General features: G+C 47.8%; 1 protein-coding gene across 1 annotated transcript in view; it reads left to right on the forward strand.

Moving 5' to 3' along the window:
* Positions 1-21,246, forward strand: part of MCMDC2 (minichromosome maintenance domain containing 2) — a 2,206,017-nt gene that overhangs the window by 603,670 nt on the left and 1,581,101 nt on the right. The gene's annotated exons all lie outside the window — the stretch shown is intronic.

Below are 21,246 nucleotides of genomic sequence, written 5' to 3' on the forward strand. Positions count from 1 at the left end.
ATTTTCATTTGACATAGAATGACTAGGACTGTGTTTTCTTTATTATTTTATGTTGAGACTACTCCCATCATAGCTATAGAGCAAAATAGGACTTTTTTCCATACCCCAAGAATTTAATAAAGGTTTTGAAACTTGTACCTCTTGTGTCAGTGTCATACTTGTGATACCATGCCTCCCTTACAGTACCTCCATAGGATAGTTAAGTGTCAGGACTCGTTCCGGTGGTCCCCGCTGGTTTGACCCCCCACATGGCATTAGGGAGAAGTTGCCATGGCGCCTAGAGCACCATGGACTCACAGAACCACAACTCCTATTTTGACACAGGTCGAGAATGCCATCAATGGCGTGACGCCTGCATGCTATCATGTATAGCCCATCGGAGCAGCAGCAGCACTATGAGGAACACAGTGTTCTGTATAAGAAGATGGAGGGGAAACGCTTTGTTACTTCTCAACATAAGCTACAACTTCCTACTTTCCTATCCCTATTATAAAACTCACAACTCGAAACTCACAATACTCCATCTCTCTTCCACCTCCTTCCAACAAACAAAGCCAACGAGCTGACCATACCTCCTTTAACACCTATCCACATCGCCTCCCCTCCTCTGAGACTCAACTTCTCTACCCTTCCTTACCTCATCAACTGAACATTGTTCTTTGGAATGTTCAGTCTGTATGCAACAAAACTTACTTTGTCACTGACTAGTTTCACTCCAGCTTTCCTCCCCTAGACCTTCTTGCTATCACTGAAACCTGGATTTCTCCATCTGACGCTGCCACTCTGGCAGCCCTACACTATCCTTCATTCACTCTCCTCGACTGGCTGGCAGAGGTGGAGGCGTTGGACACCTCTCTTCCTGCCTCAATGCCTCACAAATCTCTGTCACATTCTCTCCTACCTCTTTTAAATTCACCAACTCTACTATTGCTCTGCCTCACTCGGTTCACATCATCTCCATCTATCACCCTCCTGGTCATACTGGACCATTCTTTGATGATTTTGGCCAACTCCTTGATTCTCTTTCCACTAAAAATCAGCTCACTCGCTTAGGTGACTTTAATCTTCCCTCTCCAACCACTTCTCAAAAATCTGAACTCCAGTCTTTTCTTACTAACCACGCTCTCCACTCTATGCATAACCTAACTACCCACACAACTCAAAGACCTGGCTTATATACTAGCTAAGCGCAGAATAGCTATGAACTGGAAAGCAAGTAGAAGACCAAAAGTGGAAGTCTGGTGGCAGGATCTTCAAAAGTGGGCAGAAGAGAAGCTGAAACTGCGGTGTGGAAAGAAGCAGTTAACAGGGGTGGAGGGGGAGAAGCATATACGTTGATAGCCTGGAGGCAATTAGTAGCTACATTGTCTGGGTCGGACCAGACAATCCTGGAGGAGTCGGGGGCAGAAGGAAGAGTACCCTCTGAAGTGGAGGAGGAAGGTGGTGATGAGGGGTAGGCTTTGGAGGTGGGGCAGAGGGGAGGTGCAGAGAAAACAACATGAAACTGTACGTGAGGATTGAAATGCATAATTGCTGTAACATTGTACGTTTTTCATGTTGAAATCAATAAAATATTTTTTTTTAAAAACTCTTGGGATCTCTTATTCATCTCCACCTCTCTCCACTAATACTACTGTCACACCATCCATATCCGATCTCTCAATTGTTTCCACCACCATCTCCTTTCCACCCTCTGACCTTTCCTTGCCACTGTTTCACCTATTACTAAAAGGAAATGTAAACCTTCTGCCATTCTCCCCCACTTTGTCTCAGACCTACAGTTCTCACTCTCCTCCTTCACACCCGATGCCTCTTCCACTAACACTGCCTTCTCCAGCTTCCCATCCCTACTACATGACGCATTATCGTCTCACTTCCTACTGCTTACTTTCACCCCTAAGTCTACGCATCCTTAACCATGGGTCACCCCATTCATATGCTCTCTCCGCACAGACATGTCAGCTGCTGCGCAAATTGAGGCATACCCACTCACATGAGGACCTACAATTCGACCTCTCTGCCCTGAACTCTCTCAAGTCCACTCTTGATAGAGCGAAAAGGGAATTATACCTGACCCTCATTGACTAACACTCCAACTATCCTCGCCGGTTACAGGGTACCCTAAACTCACTCCTAACATCTCCTAAATCTATGGCTATCAACTCCACTCTCACAGCTAATGACCTAACTGAATACTTTACTGCAAACATTTCCAAAATTAGAGACTCTCTCCTGACTTTTCTCACACTCCCTTCTCCTACATTTTACACTCTGCCTACTCTACAGTCCGCCTCTGCCTCTATCTCCCACTTTAGTCACACTAATACTGACCAAGTGTTCTCTCTACTGATGAATGCTAACCCCTCTTGTGCCCCATCAGACCCTCTTGCTCCTCAGCTAATCAAGCCTATTGCCCCTTTAGTGGCCTCTCACCTCACTGAACTCTTCAACCTGTCCTTTGACACTGCTTGCTTTCCCTCTGTTTTAAAAAAAAGACACGTTCACCCCTCTCCTAAATAAGCAAGGGGCTGATCTGAACCTACTCCTTCTGCACTACTCTAAAGTGCTTTAAAGGGTTATGTTCAACCGTCTTACCAATTTCTTAGACATCCACAACCTTTGAGTCCCCCTACAAGCAGGTTTCCACTCCTCTCACCCCACAGAAATGCTCTCATGAATGTGTCAAACTTCATTGCCTCTGCTAAGCACTCCAACCTATTCTCTATCCTAACTCTCCTTCCACTGTCTGCTGCCTTTGACACTGTCAATCACTCTGATCTCCTTAATACCCTCTTTCTTCTTGGTATTCATGATTGTGCCCTTGCCTTGGTAGAATCCTACCTTGCACTTCGCCAATTATCTGTCTCCTGGAGCAACAACACTCTTTTAACTGCTGGTGTTCCACAAGGCTCTGTCTTGGGTCTGTTCCTCTTTACACGCTACACCTCTGCTCTTGGGGGGCGCTAATCTCCTCTTTTGGGTTCTCGTACCAACTTTTTGCGGATAACACCCAAATCTTCTCTTTTCCTGAACTCTCCTCTGACCTCTATCTATCAAATGTGAGAATCCTGAAGGTGTCTCCCTAGCTAGTCCCTGGGGATCTGTCATCCAGGTGGCCAGGACACGGCCATCGCTATTGGATCAACTTCCTGCGGGTGGAACAGTGAGGGAGGATCACCTGGATGGGTGGTCCTCTGGGAGTGGGTCTGGGACACCGACGGGTGAGAAGCGGTATCCCCCTTCTTTCAACACCTTCTCCCCATCCTGCTATGTATGATATTCCAAATCACTGCCCCCCCTTTTCCCACATGAGCACTTTTGCACAACACGAAAGACGACGGACTAACACCAGAGAAGTTTACCTGACATGTCCCAATACAAGGGCCAGGCAAAGTCAGGCAACTGACCAGAATCACACACACCTGACAGCCCTTTCTCTTCCCCACAAGGCTAAATGGTGAATCACAAGACGAGCAAGGCAGACCGCACAATGTGAGAGCTAACTCAGCATGGCAGTTCAAGAGGAGGAGAAAGACAGCGCATACCGAGGAGGTGACAAGCAGAGAAGCAACCTTGCCCTTTCCGACCACGGCCCGTGAAACCTCAGCAGAAGGAATTATAAGTCCGCGAGCAATAGCCAGCATGTGTTGCAGCAGATGTCTACAGTACATGAGACTTTCCTCCGCTGATAACCAAGCCAGGGAGAGACGCAGGTACCAACCTTGACTCGAAGGAGAAGAAAGCCAAGAAGTTCACCACAGCTGGTGAGTCGAGGGAAGAGACAATAGGAAACCAAACTGTGTTGAATGATAAATAGCCAACGGCTAAATTGAACTTTGAAAAGCTAAAGAGGGGGAAAACCAGCAACAGGGGAGTCCGGCACCACGTGGGTGATCAGGCAGGAAACTCTGGGCGATTACCCGATGGTAGAAAGTACCGTAACCAGAAGCCCTTTGGAAGAGGCGAAAAGAGGTCAAAGTGGTCATACAGGGGTCTTGTAAAATCCTCTGTACCGTCAAAGGTCTTTGACCGACAGATGATTGCGAAAGCTAAGGGAAATGAATACCGCTTGGTGAAATGAGCACATGAACGGTGTGTTGTAAAAGTTGGCGAGAGTGAACCCGGCAGAGGGAAGCCGACAGAACGGGGCGTAGCCGGAAGAATTGTTTGAAAAGACATTTAAAACTCGTAAAGGTAGGAAAAGCCACAGTGAACCCGAAGGAGGGAGGCTGGCGTCTAAAAGGGGTCAGAACCTGAAAGATGGAGATCTAGGGGTGAAAAGTTATCACTCAAATTTCATTGGAAAAGGAACTGTTTAGTTGATTTGTGGAATACAAATTGTGAAGGGTCAATGCCCGGAAGAGGGGGACCGAGGGGTGAAGCCATCACCCAAAGTGTACGTGAAACAGAACTTTGTGTTTGTTTGTTGGATACATCAGGTCTCGGAGGCAAGAGACTTTTTATTGAAAAGAGACTTAACCATCGAGGAACCTGATAGCTGGTACAGAACTGTCAGCTCGTGCTGGGAAAGCTCGAGTGTGTGCTGTGCTCAGAATCACTGGTGTAACAGGGGCCCCGCAGCCCCCGTGGTGCGGGGGGGCCCTGCTAATACATGTACTAGGAGGGGGCGCACTTGGAAAAAAAATGAAAAATAATTTTTTTTCAAACTCTTTTTTTTTTAAAATTTCTTTTTGAAATCACTTTGCCTGCATAAAGAAATTATTTCTGTAACAGAAATAATGTCTTTATGAAGACGGAGTGATTACAAAAAGAAACGTTCTTTTTGAAGTCCGAGGGCTTCCCTACCCCATGACATGGAAGACCCCAGGCTGGAGGCCTCCATGTCATGGGGTGGGGGAGCCCTATGACTACAAAAAGAAATAGTTTATTTTTGAAGTCACTCTGCCTTCATAAAGAATTTATTTCAGTTATGGTTTGGTCCTTAACAGAAATCATTTCTTTATGAAGTCAGAGTGATTTCAAAAGAAACAATCCGCTTCATTAAAAGTTTGGCCGTAGCCTTGCCGGTAAAACCGGCAGGCTGCCGCCAACTTGCGCTTTTTCCAGCACCAGCGAATGGGCAATTACCGGGTCATTATGGCTCCACCGGATCCAGTAATTGCCCATTCACAGGCGCCAGGAAAAAATGCTCCCATTCCCATTTGATCCCCATATTCCAATGGGAATGGGGAGCTTGGATGCACCGGCACCATTCAGAATGCTGCTGGTGCATCCAACATGCTCGGGTCGCGGGTGCCGTACGCCCGCCAAGTCAGACCTTGCCGTTGGGAAGGCACCCGCAAGCAGAACTCGTAGTTTGCCGGTCTGGTAACAACGGTACCGGCAAGCTTACCGGTACTGTTGTTACCGGACCGACAAACTTATACTGAGGCCCAATTTCTTTTTGAAGTAATAGGGCTCCCCTCAACCCCATGACGTGCGAGTGTGTGAGTGTATTGGGAAAGGGTGTACACTTAAATGTGGAGGTGGCTGCCTATGTGAGTGTATGGTGAAAGGGTGCACACAAATGTATGGGTAACTGGGTGTGCGTGTGCATGTACAGTGAAAGGGTGCTCACTTAAATGTATGGGTGCCTGTATGGGTGTGCCTGCAGGGTGAAAGGGTGCACACTTAAATGTATGAATGGCTGCCTGGGTGTGCCTGTATGGTGAAAGAGTGCACACTTAAATATAAGGATGGCTGGGTGTGCATGCGTGTATATGGTGAATGGTGTTTGTGCTTGTGTTCAGGGGCGCAACAAAACCTACATTTCGGGAGGCTGATCCTTCAAATGTTGGGAGAGGCGCTAACTTCACGGGTGGTGGGGCAGGCAAACTTATTTGTGTGGGGGCATCTAACTTCTTTACGCATTTTAATAAGACTATTCTAGTACAGCTTCAATGTTACAAGCAGCTAACTCTCTACTTTAAGTGTGAAAGCACCCACTTATGAACTGTTGTGAGAATGAACGATCCCCTGTTCCCTTTCTACACTTCCCTGGCATGAAAGTACTAAGCCCACATCACAATTTCAATTGCCTAAAAAATGTGGCATTTGAATGCCGGTACTAACAGTGAAATGCTTGGGGCGGGCGTGGCCAGCGAGCAGCCGATGTAGACGTGAGCCCGCTGAGCTCCTGGTGCCGCCAAAACATCCTGATAAATCCTGGGGGAATCTGACTTGCTGCACCCCTGCAAAACTACGAAAAGTTGGCGGAAAGACAGCACAACGCATCGCAGCTACTCCGAAACCGAAACGGAGATTTAAAGCGGAGATAGCTGCGGCGGGAGGTGAGGGAGCGTGGCTGCCGCCGAACACGATCCAAGATGGCCGACGGCGACTTGGAATAACTCGCCGATCACTCCCAGAGCGAAGAACAGCGGCCCACGGGAGGTGCAGAACACCCAACGGGAAGGCCGCGACCCCGTCTGGAGGGGTGAAGACACCGGCACTGAGCGGGCGGCCCCCGGCGCCGCGGCCCACAAAAGCGCTGTCTTCCCCTCCCACCGGCGACTCTCCTCACAAGAACGCCAGTACCATCCCCGACCCCAGGCGAGCCGACCGGCCGCAGGCGCTCCGCTCCGCGTTGAGCGCCTGCCACTCCAGAGTAAGAGGCAGCAGCGGAAAGGACAGAGAAGCGTGTAACTAGGCACGCGAAACGGTAAGGAGAGGGGCGGGCGGGAGGCGGTGGTTACGAGCAGTCCCTTCGCGCTTCCCGCTTTCCCGCTTGCCCGCTCCCAGCAAACCCCCGTGACACTTCTCGCCTGTGATCCCCCCTGAGGGGACGTGCCCCCTGATCATCGCGGTGCACAAGGAACCACTGCTGGGTCTCTCCTACGCGCCATCAAAGGACCGACATTTCGCCTGAGAAGGGCATTTAAAGCGCCATAAACACACGGCAGCGCTTGGGAGGGGCAGGACAAACATCGCCCCCATGGTGCAGGAGGATGCAATAAAGATCCTTGATGCCTGAAATTGGCAAAACAAACAATAGCCCTCGCCTCTAGGGAGGGAAACCACGCGGTACATCAGCATTAAGACCCTCGCTGGGAGTGTGGCAAAACATAGAGGTAATCTCACACAGCAATAAAGTTTAAGGGAAACCACCCAGATACACGGAAACAAGACTCAAGCTGAAGGGACTAGCATTACTCTGTTGGGCACAAGCACATTACTCCTGCATACAGGGGGGCGAGGGAAACCCGGAGGGCAAGTGGACGACCCCACGGAGGAGAGAGGAAGGTGGGGGACAGGGAAGGAGACTCGCCCCCCCTCAATAACTGAAGTGTGCCGAAAACACCCCGAATGCAAATCGTCCCTTTCCTTCAGCAACAGCCCAGAGGAGTCAAATCTGTGTCCCGGCTCACATACAACACGTTTAAAATCAGGGAGACCCTGAAAGTGGCAGACGGATCCTTACCGAGTGCCGGATCAGTGATAGAAGTGGATATGGGTAAAGACAAGGGCAGAAGAGGCACGACACAAAGTAAAATGGAGCAATACGCAGTGCCCACACTGGCCATGGAGCCGACACAGGAGAAAACGGTATCTACTGAAGATGAGGAACCCGAACCCTCTCTCAAAGACATTATGAATGCCATAGCTAATTCCAGAACCGCTATGGAGATTAAAATGGATGGCATCAGCACAGAAGTGTCCCTCCTACACCATGATTTGCAGAAACTCACGTCTCGCACGGGAGAGGCGGAAACTCGCATATCCAACACGGAAGATGGCCTCCGAAACATGAGTCAACAGATGACCAGAGTACTGCAAACTCTAGAAGAACGAGTGGAGGAGGGGGAGGGACGCTCTAGGCGAAATAATATACGAACTCTGGGACTACCTGAGAAAAGTGAAGGCCCCTCCATGGAACTATTCCTTGAACAACTGCTCATGGATCTATATGCCCCAAAGAAGTTTTCAAAACTCTTCTCTATTGAACGTGCCCATCGAGTCCCAACAGGCAGACCAACGCCTGGGGCCCCACCCCGCACAGTGATTGCCAAAATCCTAAATTACAGGGACCGAGACACGGTACTGCAAATGGCTAGATCCAAAGGTTCCATGACCTATAACGGTTCTAAAATTGCCTTCTTCCCGGACTTCACCAGGGAAGTGCAAAGAGCACGCCAATCCTTTGACCAGCTCAAGAAAAGGCTACAGATCCAAAACGTCAAATATGGCCTCCCGTTCCCGGCACAGCTGAAAATTTACCATAATAGTATAACAGTGCACTTTAATGATCCAAAAGATGCATGGAACTGGGCAGAAAATAACCTGGAGGGAGATTGGGGCCCAATAAACAGAAGGGAACGTGAACGGAATAGACCGCGCCCGGACAGACTCCTGAATGCACAGCTACTGCAAGACCAGGATAAACCACCGCCAAGAGAAGCCGACTGAGGCGGGCAGGCATATGTTGACACCAACATAACCTCCGACATCTGCAATGAACTTTAAGTTGAGATACCCGTTGGCAACGCACCGTCAGATTTCCCCCGCAGAACAAAGAAATGGCGGCTCAATTGGGCCTCCCCTGACAAAAGTGATAGGACTAGCGTCAAGTCACAGCGAGAGAAACACAAACAAGTTATACCAAATGTATTGACTAATTGTTCAGTCTGAGCAGACCCTAGTCCAGCTCGGCCTAATGTTCGGGCGACAGGTACTTCAAGTTGGGGTGGAGTATGGGGAGGGGGCAGGGGAGTTTGTTTTCATGACAGAGTTTGTTTGTCTAGTTTATTGTTTTAGGATTGATGCGCGCTATGGGTTGGGGTCTGGCTCCCGTTGGGCGGACAGGGGTCACCACCCGGGGACACATACAGCATTACCCGGCACACCCAATTCCCGACCACCATGACAGAACACGCCATTGAAAGCAAGACCAAATCCATTAAGATAATGACTTGGAATGTGAACGGGCTGGGCAGCAGTATCAAGAGGCGCCTTGTACTACAATATCTGAACCGATATGCGCCCGATGTGGCCTTTCCAACCGAAACGCACCTGGCGGGTACGAACTGGAACCTCTTTAAGCGAACCAATCACCGCATTGCGTTACACTCAGGTTTCTCCATGGGAGCCAGGGGAGTACTGATCCTGGTACACAAGCGACTACCATTGAATCTCCTATCTGTCACAAGGATACGGGAGGTAGATTTGTTTACATAACCGCGACTCTCTGGGAGCGGTCTATATCCATGCTAGCCATATACGCACCACCAACCTTACTTACCGCATTACTTAACGATATAACGCCTATGTTAGCGGCAGATTCCTCGAACTTGGTAGTGGTGGGGGGAGATTTTAACGAAGTCATGAATTTGGAACTTGACCGTACGCATATCCGTTCGAGAAATCCAGCCGCGCATACCAAATTGGCCACATTCGTTGACGCAATAGGCCTGAAAGATGTGTGGAGACACTTACACCCCGGCACAAGAGAATACTCGTTTCTCTCCGGAGCACATGCCTCACTATCCAGGCTTGATTATTTTTTTCTCCCGACGTCCGAATTACATCTAGCAACTGATGCACACCTCCTACCCAGAGGTATATCAGACCACTCACCGCTCATGTTAGAGCTTAATACCCACAGACCGGTCCCCCCACCCACATGGAGGTTAAATAATTATTATCTGGGCTTCCCCGATTTAGTGGAGCATATATAAAAATGCGACAGAATCATACTTTGAATTGAACACAACCTCCGTGGATAGCCCTGTAACACTGTGGGAGGCTTATAAACCAGTACTGAGGGGGGAACTCATATCCCAGATCACAGCCCATAAGAGGAAACAGGTCGCAGCAATCCGGGCGGCTGAAGCGCGAGTGCAAGAGGCAGAGGTAGCTCATCTATCCCAGGACCTCCCAGAATCTCAACGCGAGTTACAATTAGCACAAAAACAGTTCCAGAACGTCGCCCTGGACAATGCCAAACAGGCACACGCAGCGATGCGTGCCAGAGTGTACGAAACCGGGGACAAGGCAGGCAAAATGTTGGCATGGCTGGAGAAGCGAGACGAGGGGCTCCGACATGTTAGAGCAATTAGATCACAAGGGAATATACTAATACAGCGGACCGCGACATAGCGGAAGGGTTTGCAGCCTATTATAAGGAACTTTATGGAGCGCCAACCTCCCCTATTGACACACGGCCATCTCGGAAATCACCCTTCCCTCCTTGACGCCTGAACAAAGAGCCCTGCTAGAAACTAACATAACAGAGGATGAACTGTCTGCAGCCATAGCGGACCTCCAACCCGGGAAAACCCCGGGACCCAACGGTTTTCCCGTTGAGGTGTGGAAGAAAATAGGCACAAGCTTAATTACACCACACTTACTGAAAATGTATGAAACCTCCTGCAGCAAAGGGTCCCTCCCACAAGACCTCCTGCAGCAAAGGGTCCCTCTATACGAGCTGCAGCAATCTGGGGGTTTGTCCGCCTTGGGTATGACCACTATGGTGGCCACCATAGTGGTCATACCCAAGGCGGACAAACCCCCAGATTGCTGCAGCTCGTATAGACCTATTTCCCTCATCAACACCGAAACCAAAATCCTAGCGAAAACATTAGCTAATAGACTCCAGCAAGTCATACCCTCCTTGATCCACCCGGATCAGTGTGGTTTCATGCTGCAAAGATCCATGCGGATGAATATACATCGATTATTCACGGCAATGGAAAATGCGACCACTATCCGAGGCCCTCTAGCCCTGTTGGCAGTGGACTTCGAGAAGGCCTTTGATTCTATTAGGTGGGATGCGGTCTGGGAAATAATGCATAGAATGGGATTTGGGCCCCAATTTATGAGTTGGGTTAAATTACTGTATAAATCTCCATTAGCCGTCACGAAAGTGAATGGTCACGTATCAGACCCCTTTGAAATTGGTACAGGGACCAGGCAAGGATGCCCACTGTCAGCTATGATATTTGCAATAGCAATCGAACCGCTCGCAATACTGTTAAGAACTAATGAAACATGGAAGGGATTCCGATGGTCTGAAGCCTGGGAGGACAAAGTGTCCCTATATGCAGACGACTTGCTGGTATACTTACAAGACCCGGTTAGATCCTGCCCCATAGTGACTGACTTACTCCAGAAATACGGCTCCTTCAGCGGCCTGAGAGTAAACTGGGCTAAATCTACTCTGTTCCCGCTTAGACAAGAGGAAGAATCGATCCCGCCCCAATGGCCCTACCAGGTAGAAAGGGAACAATTCAAATATCTAGGTATATTAATAACAAATAACCTGAATGATTATGTTCCCAGAAATCTGTACCCAGTCATGACAAGATTTGCAGAGGACACCCGTCACTGGTCATCCCTTCCTCTGACATTACTGGGTAGAGCTGCGCTTTTTAAAATGATGGCCTTGCCCCGACTCCTGTACATATTACAGAACGCCCCCTTATATATTCCTTCAAACATATTCAGGAAAATAGATCAGACACTTCGTAAACTGCTATGGAATGACGGCCACCCACGTATAGCTCTCGCCACGCTCCAAAGATCCATATGGGAGGGCGGAATAGGACTACCCCGAATGCAAACGTATTATTGGGCCAGTCAATTGATGAAAGTGAATGATCAATTACACGGCGACACAGGTGCGCCACATAACAGATCTTTAGAACTCGACACTCCCGGGAAACCCATTATGCAATATCTCTACAAGAAAAGAGCCCACACGGCCACTCCCAACATGCAAGCACAGATAACACAAATCTGGATAGATGCACATAAATTCGTGGGATGGGGCGACAAACTATCGCAGGCGCAACCTCTGTGGAATAACAGAAACCTTCTCGGTGTATACACGCTCCCCAGATGGCCGAATTGGTCTCGGCATGGATCGCTCACACTGGGAGACGTTGTGAAGGATGACACTATGGTTCCTTTTGCGGAGTTGGCTCTCCGATTTGGACTTCCCCAAACTGAGCACTACCACTATGCCCAACTACAACACGCATTACAGAGCATTCTCCGTGAAGTGATTTCTCTGCTGGACTTTACCCCCATTGAAAGAAACGTATTCCCGGAACAAATCACCCATAAAGTGACATCGGTTCTGTACAGTGCCATAAGTTCCTTTGGCACACCAGATCTGCTGTCGCTGCGGACCAAACGGGAGTCGGATGTGGGGGCTATACTACTGGAGGAATGGGTCACGGCATTGATGTTCCCTAGGGAGATAGCAATATCATCAAGGCTTAGACTGATCCAGTTAAAGATACTACATAGAGTATACTATCCTAGGGTAGCCCTATGTAGATGGGGAAGGATAAATGACCCGAATTGCCTGCGTTGCAAAACAGAAGAAGGCACCTTCTTCCACATCCTGTGGGATTGCACACACATCCAACCACTTTGGGAGGCATGTTGTGTGGAACTCTCCAGAGTTATGGGAAAAACAATTCCCAGAAACCCTAAGCTATTATTGTTGGGAATAGATGATGAAATTGATCTATCTAGATATGAAAAACTGCTTCTGTTAACCACTACTGCACTTTTGAAAAGGAACATTGCTCAGAAATGGGGCTCGGACCAAACACCGAGCTATGAACAATGGAGGACAGATGTGGATATTTGTGTCGCAATGGAATACAGGGTATACTCAGCCAGAGGATGCCCGGCTAAAGCGCCGAAAGTGTGGCAGAAATGGGAAGAAGCCCAATGAGGGCTAACACAGGAGAATTGGCCACTGGGATATGTCAAAAGCGCCCCCCTGATGCCCACGGCGCCCGCAAGATAAAGCAGCTGGGTGTTGTTCCCGGGTTCGGATAAAAAGCGGACCCAATTTGCAATATTATGTGTACATCAATCGGAGACAGCCAATGACCCATACCAGCAGTGTGCATGTATTGATTGTTTATCTGTTTATTTGTTTTAAAACACCAATAAAATATGTTATCAAAAAAAAAAAACAGTGAAATGCTTTACGTTAGTAACTGATTGGCCCTTGTTAAGAGCGAAACCCAGGTGCCGTTTAACATCTGTCTCCTGTTCTGTCCGGCAACTTCTCTGAAAGTCAGCCAGGTTGAGTCAACATAGCCCAACATGTCTGGGGGTGAGTGCTGCAGCCCAGTCAACTGAATATTGTTAAGCTGCTACTTGTGTTTAATGCTTTAATTACTTATTGGTAATCGTCATTACTCCTAGCCCTATTCTTCCTTGTTCCTGTACTTGTGTATGAGGCAGTACTTGTGTATGAGGCAATATGGGATGCGGTAGAGGTACATGGAGGTAATCCCGTACTTAGCTACCTGTATCTTCATTACTCCTAATGCCACGCTTCCTCATCCCAGTACTTACCTATGAGGCATGGAGCCTCAAACGTAAGTTTTGGGACAAGGAAGAGGGAGAAGCAGCTGATTTTGGAGGTTGGTGTAGGGCATAAGAAGGAGAGGGGATCTGTGGGCAGTGGGATTTTGCGATAAATCATAATGGTTGTGTATGTCCAGGCTAAGCAGGCATGATATGTGGTATTAGTGGCTAGAGAGGCATTTTGGTGCAGCCAGTCTAGTTATTCCTCAGTTTGGTATGACTTTTCTTTTTACTGCGCAGTCCTGCTAAGTGTAATTACCTGGCTAGATTGGCATTTGGGTGCTGCCAGTCTAGCCATTTCTTACTGCAGCATTGTATATTTTTTGGAGCATCTGTGATAAAATGATATGATATAATATAAGTCTCTTATAACACGCCTGTACACAATTGTTTCTTGGCGCGACAAGCAATGGAGTGATGATAGAGGGTGGAAAAGACAAATGATCTTACTAGGTAGTGTGTCATTCAAATCGTGCACGTGTGAGAATGAGAAATGCAAGGGGAAAGGGAGGACGGGAAGTGCAAGGAAGAAGGGAGGGGAAAACAGGGCTGCAAGGCTCCTAGTAAGTGCAGCCAGGACAGTGCGGCTCTGGATAGTGCAAGGATAACAAGGGACTGTAGGGTTACAGTTACAGTCCCTAAGTGCGTGGTAGGCTGGAGGCAGTGCAAGGGTGACTGATCAAGAAAGAGCCTGGGCTCAGTGAGACTCGCTAAGCAACCAGTCAGTACAGCAGACAGGTAGGTCAGCGGGGGAGGGAGCGAGCGAAAGCAGAGGAGAAGAGGAAAGTTTTGAGCTCCTTCCGGAACATCAGGTGGTCCGCTAATGTTTGAGAGGGGCAGGGAGGCCATTCCAGAAGGAGGCATTTGCAGAGGAGAGAGATCAACCCCCACTCTCTGCCTAAAGAAGCATCTAGGCTTTAGAGAGTTGGAGGCAGCCGGGGGAAGGTCTAGAAAAAAATGGTATTTTGGAAGAGAGCGTTGGATGTAGTATGGGACCGACCCCAAGAAGCCTTATGGACAATGCAAAGGGTCTTGAACTTGTTTCTTGCAACCACAGGGAGCCAGTGGAGAGATTTCAGGGCTGTAGAGATATGATCCCTGGGCTTGTGGCCAAGGATAAGTCTTGCTGTCCTGTTCTGGATTAGTTGCAGAGGGCAGAGAGTAGAGGAAGGCAGCTTGAGAAAGAGGCTGTTGCAGTAGTCAAGCCTAGAGAGAAACAGGGCTCTGGAGACAGAGAGCTTCTGGGGGAAAGTGAGAAAGGGAGGAGTCCCTTTGAGGAGGAGCAGCTGGTAGGTAGTGAGACTTCTTGGCGACGTCCAAGATGCGAGGAGAGAAAGAGAGAGTGGAGTCGATGATGACAAAAGGTTTTTTGTCTTGCAGGATGGCGAAGGAAGAGGGCTCAAGGTGGGCGGCCAGAGTGAGAGAGGGAACGCAGGGGCAGGGGTCCCAATGAGAAGGATCGCCATTTTAATGGCACTAAGGTAGAAATTGTTGGCGGTGCACCAATCCTGAATCACGGATAGATAGTCAGGAATGAGCAAGAGATGAAAGGAGCCTGAAGGAAAGCTGAGTGCCATCCGCTTAACACTGAAAGTTAGAGGAGAAGGTAGAGATCAGGTGGGCCAAAGGGGCCAAGTAGAGGTTGAAAAACCAGACTGAGAGGATAGAGCCCTGGGGAATGCCACAGGTAGAGAGAGAGGTGGCAGAGAGAAAGGGACCAAGTTGGACCTGGTAGGGGTAGTCCAAGAGGAAGGAGGTCAGCCACTACAGGGCCTGATCCTTGATGTCCAGGTTCTCATATAGTGGATTGATCAGGATGGCGTGGTTGACTGTGTCGAAAGTAGAGGGAAGATCAAGGAGGATTAGGACAGAAGGAAGGCTGCAATCAAGGTTAGAGAGCAGATCTTCATGGGTGTTCAGGAGAGAAGTTTCTGTGTCTCTGGCAGCTGTGAAGCCAGACTGATGGTCATGGAGACACCCAACAGATTCAATGTGGAGAGTAAGCTGGGAGATGGCCAGCTTTTTTCAAAGAGTTTGCCCAGGAAAGGGGTGATGGAGATTGGCCGATAGTTTGCCGGACAGCTAGGATCGGCACACGGCTTCTTGAGGAGTGGGTGCACAAGGGAGTGCTTAATGGGAGAGGGGAACATTCCAGTGATGAAAGACTGATTACAGAAATCGGCCAAGGTGCAGCAAGGGTGTCAATATGGTCCTTGATGGTTCTGGAGGAGGAGGGGAGCAGCTGTTTGGATGACACTTTCATGGATCAGACTTGTCTAGAAACCTTGTCAGGTGTTGTCAGAGAGAAAGAGGAGACAGGAGGAGGAGAGGTAGAGATGGCCAAAGGGAGGCCGAGAGAGGAAAAGGGAGAGGAAGAGGAGATAGTTGACAGGATGTCCTGAGTTTTAGCACAGAAGTGCGAGGCCAGAGCCATGCAGAGGGCCTGGGAGGGAACAGGAGGGATGGAGACCGCAACAGGATTGACCAGTTCTGTGCAGATTTTAAAGAGTTTGGCCGTGTTGTTGGAGGCAGCAAAGATCCAGGCTTCAGTGTGTGCTCTCTTCTTGATGAGTGTTATTGCTTCGACTGGCATTTTTGTGCAACCAGTCTAGGTATGTCTAAATGTGGCCTGGCATGCTTTACTGTAGTGTTAGGACGTGTCTACACTGGTCTACATTGTGCAGCCAGTGGGACCTGTTTTCAATGTGCCATGACATTTTTAATAGCAAAGCATTCATGTTCCTGTGCACTGTTGGTGACTAGTGTGTATTGGATTGGTGTTACCCTACAAAACAATTGCAAACACTCTGGCTTTTTAGCCGATTATTCTGAAAGTGTGCTGTATATTGCATTAAAACACATATTTATATCTTTCTCCTAGTACAGTGTGCGGCATACCCCTTCAGCAGCACGTTCATGCGTATTGTGCAAGCGTGATAATCTAGGCCTGCCCAGTGTGTAGCACCGTGATTTGTTGCTGAGTTGGTTGGTGGGTGGGGGGGGCCCTCAGAATGGCTCGCAGGAGGGCCCCCACATTTTGTGTTACGCCACTGCTCAGAAGTCCCACCTTATCCCGTGCTCAAAACGTGGGGAAAGGAGACCCCTGGCAATCACATCCTGACTTAACATTTGTGAACACTGCTTTCTTTATTGAAATCCCTATCCCACACTCTTTCTGACCTTAGCATATTGAAGTTCTGGGATCCAGCCCATGTATAGGAGAAAGCCAATTTTGGACAAAAAATTTTGGAATGTTAAGACCATTGGAACATATGGTATGTTAGGAACATAGACTTTCAGGGTCTACTATACAGAGACAGAAGATATAACCTATTGATATAGAGAGGCCTTGATAACGACCAAAGGTCGAAACACGTGTCGGCTGTTTTACACTTTGAAAGTCAAAATTAAATAATATATTTGACAACTGTTATGTAACTTGAGGAATTTTTGTACCTATTCAGAAGAATTTTAGCACTAGTGATAATAGGGTTTACAATAAGTTGTTGGTGTGAGCGCGAGATATCCTCCCGAACTCTGATTTTTTTGTCTACTTTGTACAAACTTTGTGGGAAGTTTGAGGGAGTGATATCACTTGCTGCCGACCCCTCCGTATTTTTATTATATATATTTTTTGAAATTTGAGAGTGGAAAAGAGCGCACGCAATTTGTTAGCGATCCCACAACTTTTTGTATTTCTCTTTCTGTAATTAGTTGTAAGGATTTGGCAATATTTATTTTTAGTATAGGCCTTTCGTTTTGACACAACGCCACTAGGACTGCCTTATTTTTCATTAAATGGTCGATATTTGCTCCCATCTTAAACTTAGGTTTAGGTTAGGTGTTTTTCCACCCAGCATTCATTGTTCAATTAACACCGTTGAACTGTGATCACTTGTGTCTGTCTTTACTGTTGCCATCATAAGTTTCCTTACACAAAATGTCCAACTGTCTCTCTGCCGTTAAACATTGGATGGCTTTGCACTGTCTAATGTTAAACTCGACCAAAACAGAGGCGCTCTGCTTCCCTGCCAAAAGTGCTCCCTCATCTCTTCTCTGCCTATCTAGTTCCCACCTGACACTCTCCTCTGCTCTTCTTCAGCTAGAAACTTCGACGTCATCTATGAGCCTTCTCACACCTTCTCTACTTTCATCTTCAAAACTGGAACAGCAGCTCGCCTCAACCTCCTAAATATTAGGAAAATCAGGCAACTCCTTCCTTTCAATACCACCAAGCATCTTTTAACTACTCTTGTCTGCTCCAAACTGGACTACTGTGCCAGCATCCTCTTTGGTCTCCCCAACTATGCTTTCTGTGCTCTCGACAAAATCATTAACTTTGCTACCAGGACTCTTTGAACTCCCTCACTTCACACCTGCTTCCTCGTACCATCACCAGGCTTGATGCCTGACGATGCAAAACAGGGTCAGATTTAAATGTCTTATCCTGGTTCACAAATCTATCCACAGTAAAGCACCACTCTATCCAACTCTACAAGCCTTCTCATAATCTCAGCTCTGCCTCGACTACCCTTGTGGCTCCTTGGCCACCCTGTGCTTCCTCTCGCTTTCGCTCTTTCTCTCTTCATTCTCCACTTGCATGGAATTCTCTTCCCCCAGGACATCCGAGAAACAGCCCACACAGATTTGTTCAAAACCAAACTGAAAGCCTACCTCCTCGCCTCTGAATTACCCTCTTCACAAACCTCTCATCTGTCTGCTAGCTAGCATTTTTCAGTCCTGCCTCTGTCCCTCACTTCTCTTCCTCCACTCTAGCACTTCACCCATCATGGTCGCATCCCGAGCACAGCTGCCCGTACTGTTAGGGAGAATTCTCTGTTAAGGCTAATTTCCCAAACCTAGTGAGTCCCCCAGCAGCTTTGCTGGATTTTTGGGGTTTATTTTTTTCTCCTGCTAAGAGTGAGACTCTTTTTCTCCCACTCGTAAACATGATTTGAGATATCCTTTGACTTTGTAATGTGTTTTATGGGCTATGGGGTCTTTCACTCCATAGGGCTTCATGTGTTTTTGGTATGTGTGTTACACAGCACCCTCCATGCCGTAACACAGGGGTGTCATAGTGACCCCCAAACATAGACTCCGTACCCTGGGACTGACTACTGTCTCCCAGGGCATGTAAAGTCACCTTTGGCTTTACTAATCCTAAATTGTGAACAGAACCAGTACAAACCATCATATTGTGGGCGTACTGGTAGGGGCAATTCGATTGCCCCTGGGTCTGTTGTTCGAGGGGGCACTGTCCAGTCCCCCCTGAGCGAGTTTTGGCTGGTGGCAGTGTATACTACTTTTTATATTCAACCGCAAATATATTCCTATGGGATTTTCCCATTGTTCGAGGCTAATACTTTTTAACATAGCCTCAAACATAAGGCCGGTTTATTTATTTAATATTAATTCACCGGTTGGTATTTTTTGCCAGAACTCGGTTCCAAAATGGCGTTTGTGTTCGCTTCTGTGACTCCAACCCAAGTCGAGCCCTTTGTTCCACTTTTTGGCGGGCTTCTCCACAGAAGCCTCCAAAAGTGGTGCCACTCTGTCTGGGTACCACAGGTGGTGTGGGAGGGGGTTTAGGCACCCTGGACTGAGTTGCCTCGGCAACTCAAGTCGCACTCTTGTGTGATTGGCCCAGTGGTGAGCCGCCCGGCTCACCACTTAGCATGTTTGAGTGACAGCTAGGACTGATGAATGGGGGTTTTCTGCATAAAAGCAGGGCTTTGGGGACTGGGACTTCAGACATCGCCACAGGACCAAAGAATCCGAAGAGGGAGAAGCTGAGCCGACCTGCAACGACGACACCACCGGTGGAGCCCTGCTGAACCGACTCACCACTTCTTCCAACGACAGAGGAGATCTTCATCCCGAAGAGTCTTCTTCCTTTGACTGGTGGGGATAACCAGTTCGCCCACCTTTTCGCCTTCCCGGATCATCTCGTGGCCGCCTTGCCTGTGCCAAGCACCCCGGCAACCGGAATACCACGTTTTTCCACTACTGCGAATAAAAGGATAGTACCTTTTTACCGGAGAACTCTGCGGCTGGTTTCTTCCTTGGCAGGGCAACGACCTTCAGCTTTCCTCCATGTCGGGATCATCTCTTCCTCTGGACGATGCCGTGACTTGCACCCGCTTCCAGGAACAACTGCCCCCGCTGGAGGATTCTCTCCACTTTTAAGGTACTGTGTCCGCCTGGCCTCCCTCGCAACGGTCTGTGTGGGTTGTCTCGTAAATCCTCAACTTACCACTTGGGTTGGCCCTAGGCTGGCTAACTGAACTTTTCTGAGCTGAACTGATTCCTTTTTAAACTCTCTGCAAGACTTTCCATGCCTTTTAAACTGTGTGATCTTGGGCGCATTGGTGTTCTACTCTCTCCAAGAGGGAGCCTGGCCTCTGAACTTTTTACTCACAAGTAGACTTTGACTTTCCCGCCTTGCTGAGTGCTTCTAAAGAATTGTGTTGTGTGCTGTTCCTAATTTCTGCCTTTTCCCTCCCTTTTTCTTAAACTTATTGGAGTGCCATCTTTAGTTAAGCGCTCACCTCTGTCTGGAAATAAGTAGTGTTTACTAAGACTTGTCTAATAAGGAATAAGGGATGTATATATAATAATAGTGACTGTGTTTTTGAACTTACTTATAATAATAGTGCTAGAGTGTTTCTAAGTGTATCTTTAAATAAATAATTATATACTTGATACCAAAGCTCTGGTCAGTGTTTACTTGTGCTACTGTATTTTGGTACCTATCTTGTATACTCTATATACTGTCTAACTCTTCTTGAGAGAAGTCTGGCTGCTCAGCCACAGCTACCAGGTAAATCTGGGTGGTACAGACTGCTACCAATTGGGTTTACTGCCAACACCTGTAGTCTTAAGCCTTTTGCAGTGGTCCCTAAGGGAACTGCACAGGTTTCTGCCTATCACTGGTGTACAGCGGTGGGATTTGTATTGAGTATACATTTTAGTGTGCTATAGATACCTTAGTGCAACTAACCACAAAGCTTAGCACTAAAAAAAAAGTTATTTTCTAAACCTGTCAACTATGGAAAGTTATAGTCAAGAGTCCATTGCTACAAAAACTGCTGATTGTTTAAGAGTTCTCTGTAAGCATAAGAATCTCCTGACTAAAGGCAAGAAAATGGAGCTAATATAAAGGTTGTTAGCAAACCAAAGTCTGGATGGCCTTTCAGAGGAACCTACCACTCCAGCAAATGTAGATAACAGCAATGATATTGATGTTGATGCTAGTATTGATAATCTTGGGTCAGAAGCAGAAGAGGGGGGTGAAGATTATGTAGTTGTCTCTCCTGGGCCTCTACCTGCGCTGCCAGCTGTACCTACTGGACCTTTACCAGGTCCCACACTTAGTCCTCAATATCTGGAACTAGAGAAAATGAAACTTGAATTGGAGTTTAAGAGACTTAATACTCAAGCAGAACAAAGACACCAAGAACTGAATCAAGAACTAAGGCTCAGGGAAATGGAGCTCAAGCATGAGTTAGAGATGAAAAGATTGTCTGTGGAAAATGCTTCTCTCTCCGGATCCTCTAGGAGTTCCAGTCCCAAAAGACCCCAGATGCCTAAAGAGCTTGTGGGTATGTATGAGCCTAAGTTGGATGTGTTGGATTGGTTGAGTTTGTTTGAGTATATACATGGGCTCCAGAACATTACAGGAAATTAGTTACTTTCCTGGTTGTTCTCTAGGCTCCCCCCTGTTGCAACTGATGTGGTAATGGAGTTGGGGGAGGAGGATAAGAAGGATTGTGAATGTGTGAAGCTAGCTTTGATAACTAGATTTGGGAAGACCCCTTCCCAGTACCTTAAGAGGTTTAGGACCCTCAAAAAGCATGATGGTACCCCTTGGGCTACCTGGGTGAGTGAAAGTTTGAAGAACTTAGAGGGATG

The sequence above is a fragment of the Ambystoma mexicanum genome, chromosome 5q (assembly GCF_040938575.1).
Source record: "Ambystoma mexicanum isolate Mex_15411 chromosome 5q, UKY_AmexF1_1, whole genome shotgun sequence".
In the NCBI taxonomy this organism is placed as follows: domain Eukaryota; kingdom Metazoa; phylum Chordata; class Amphibia; order Caudata; family Ambystomatidae; genus Ambystoma; species Ambystoma mexicanum.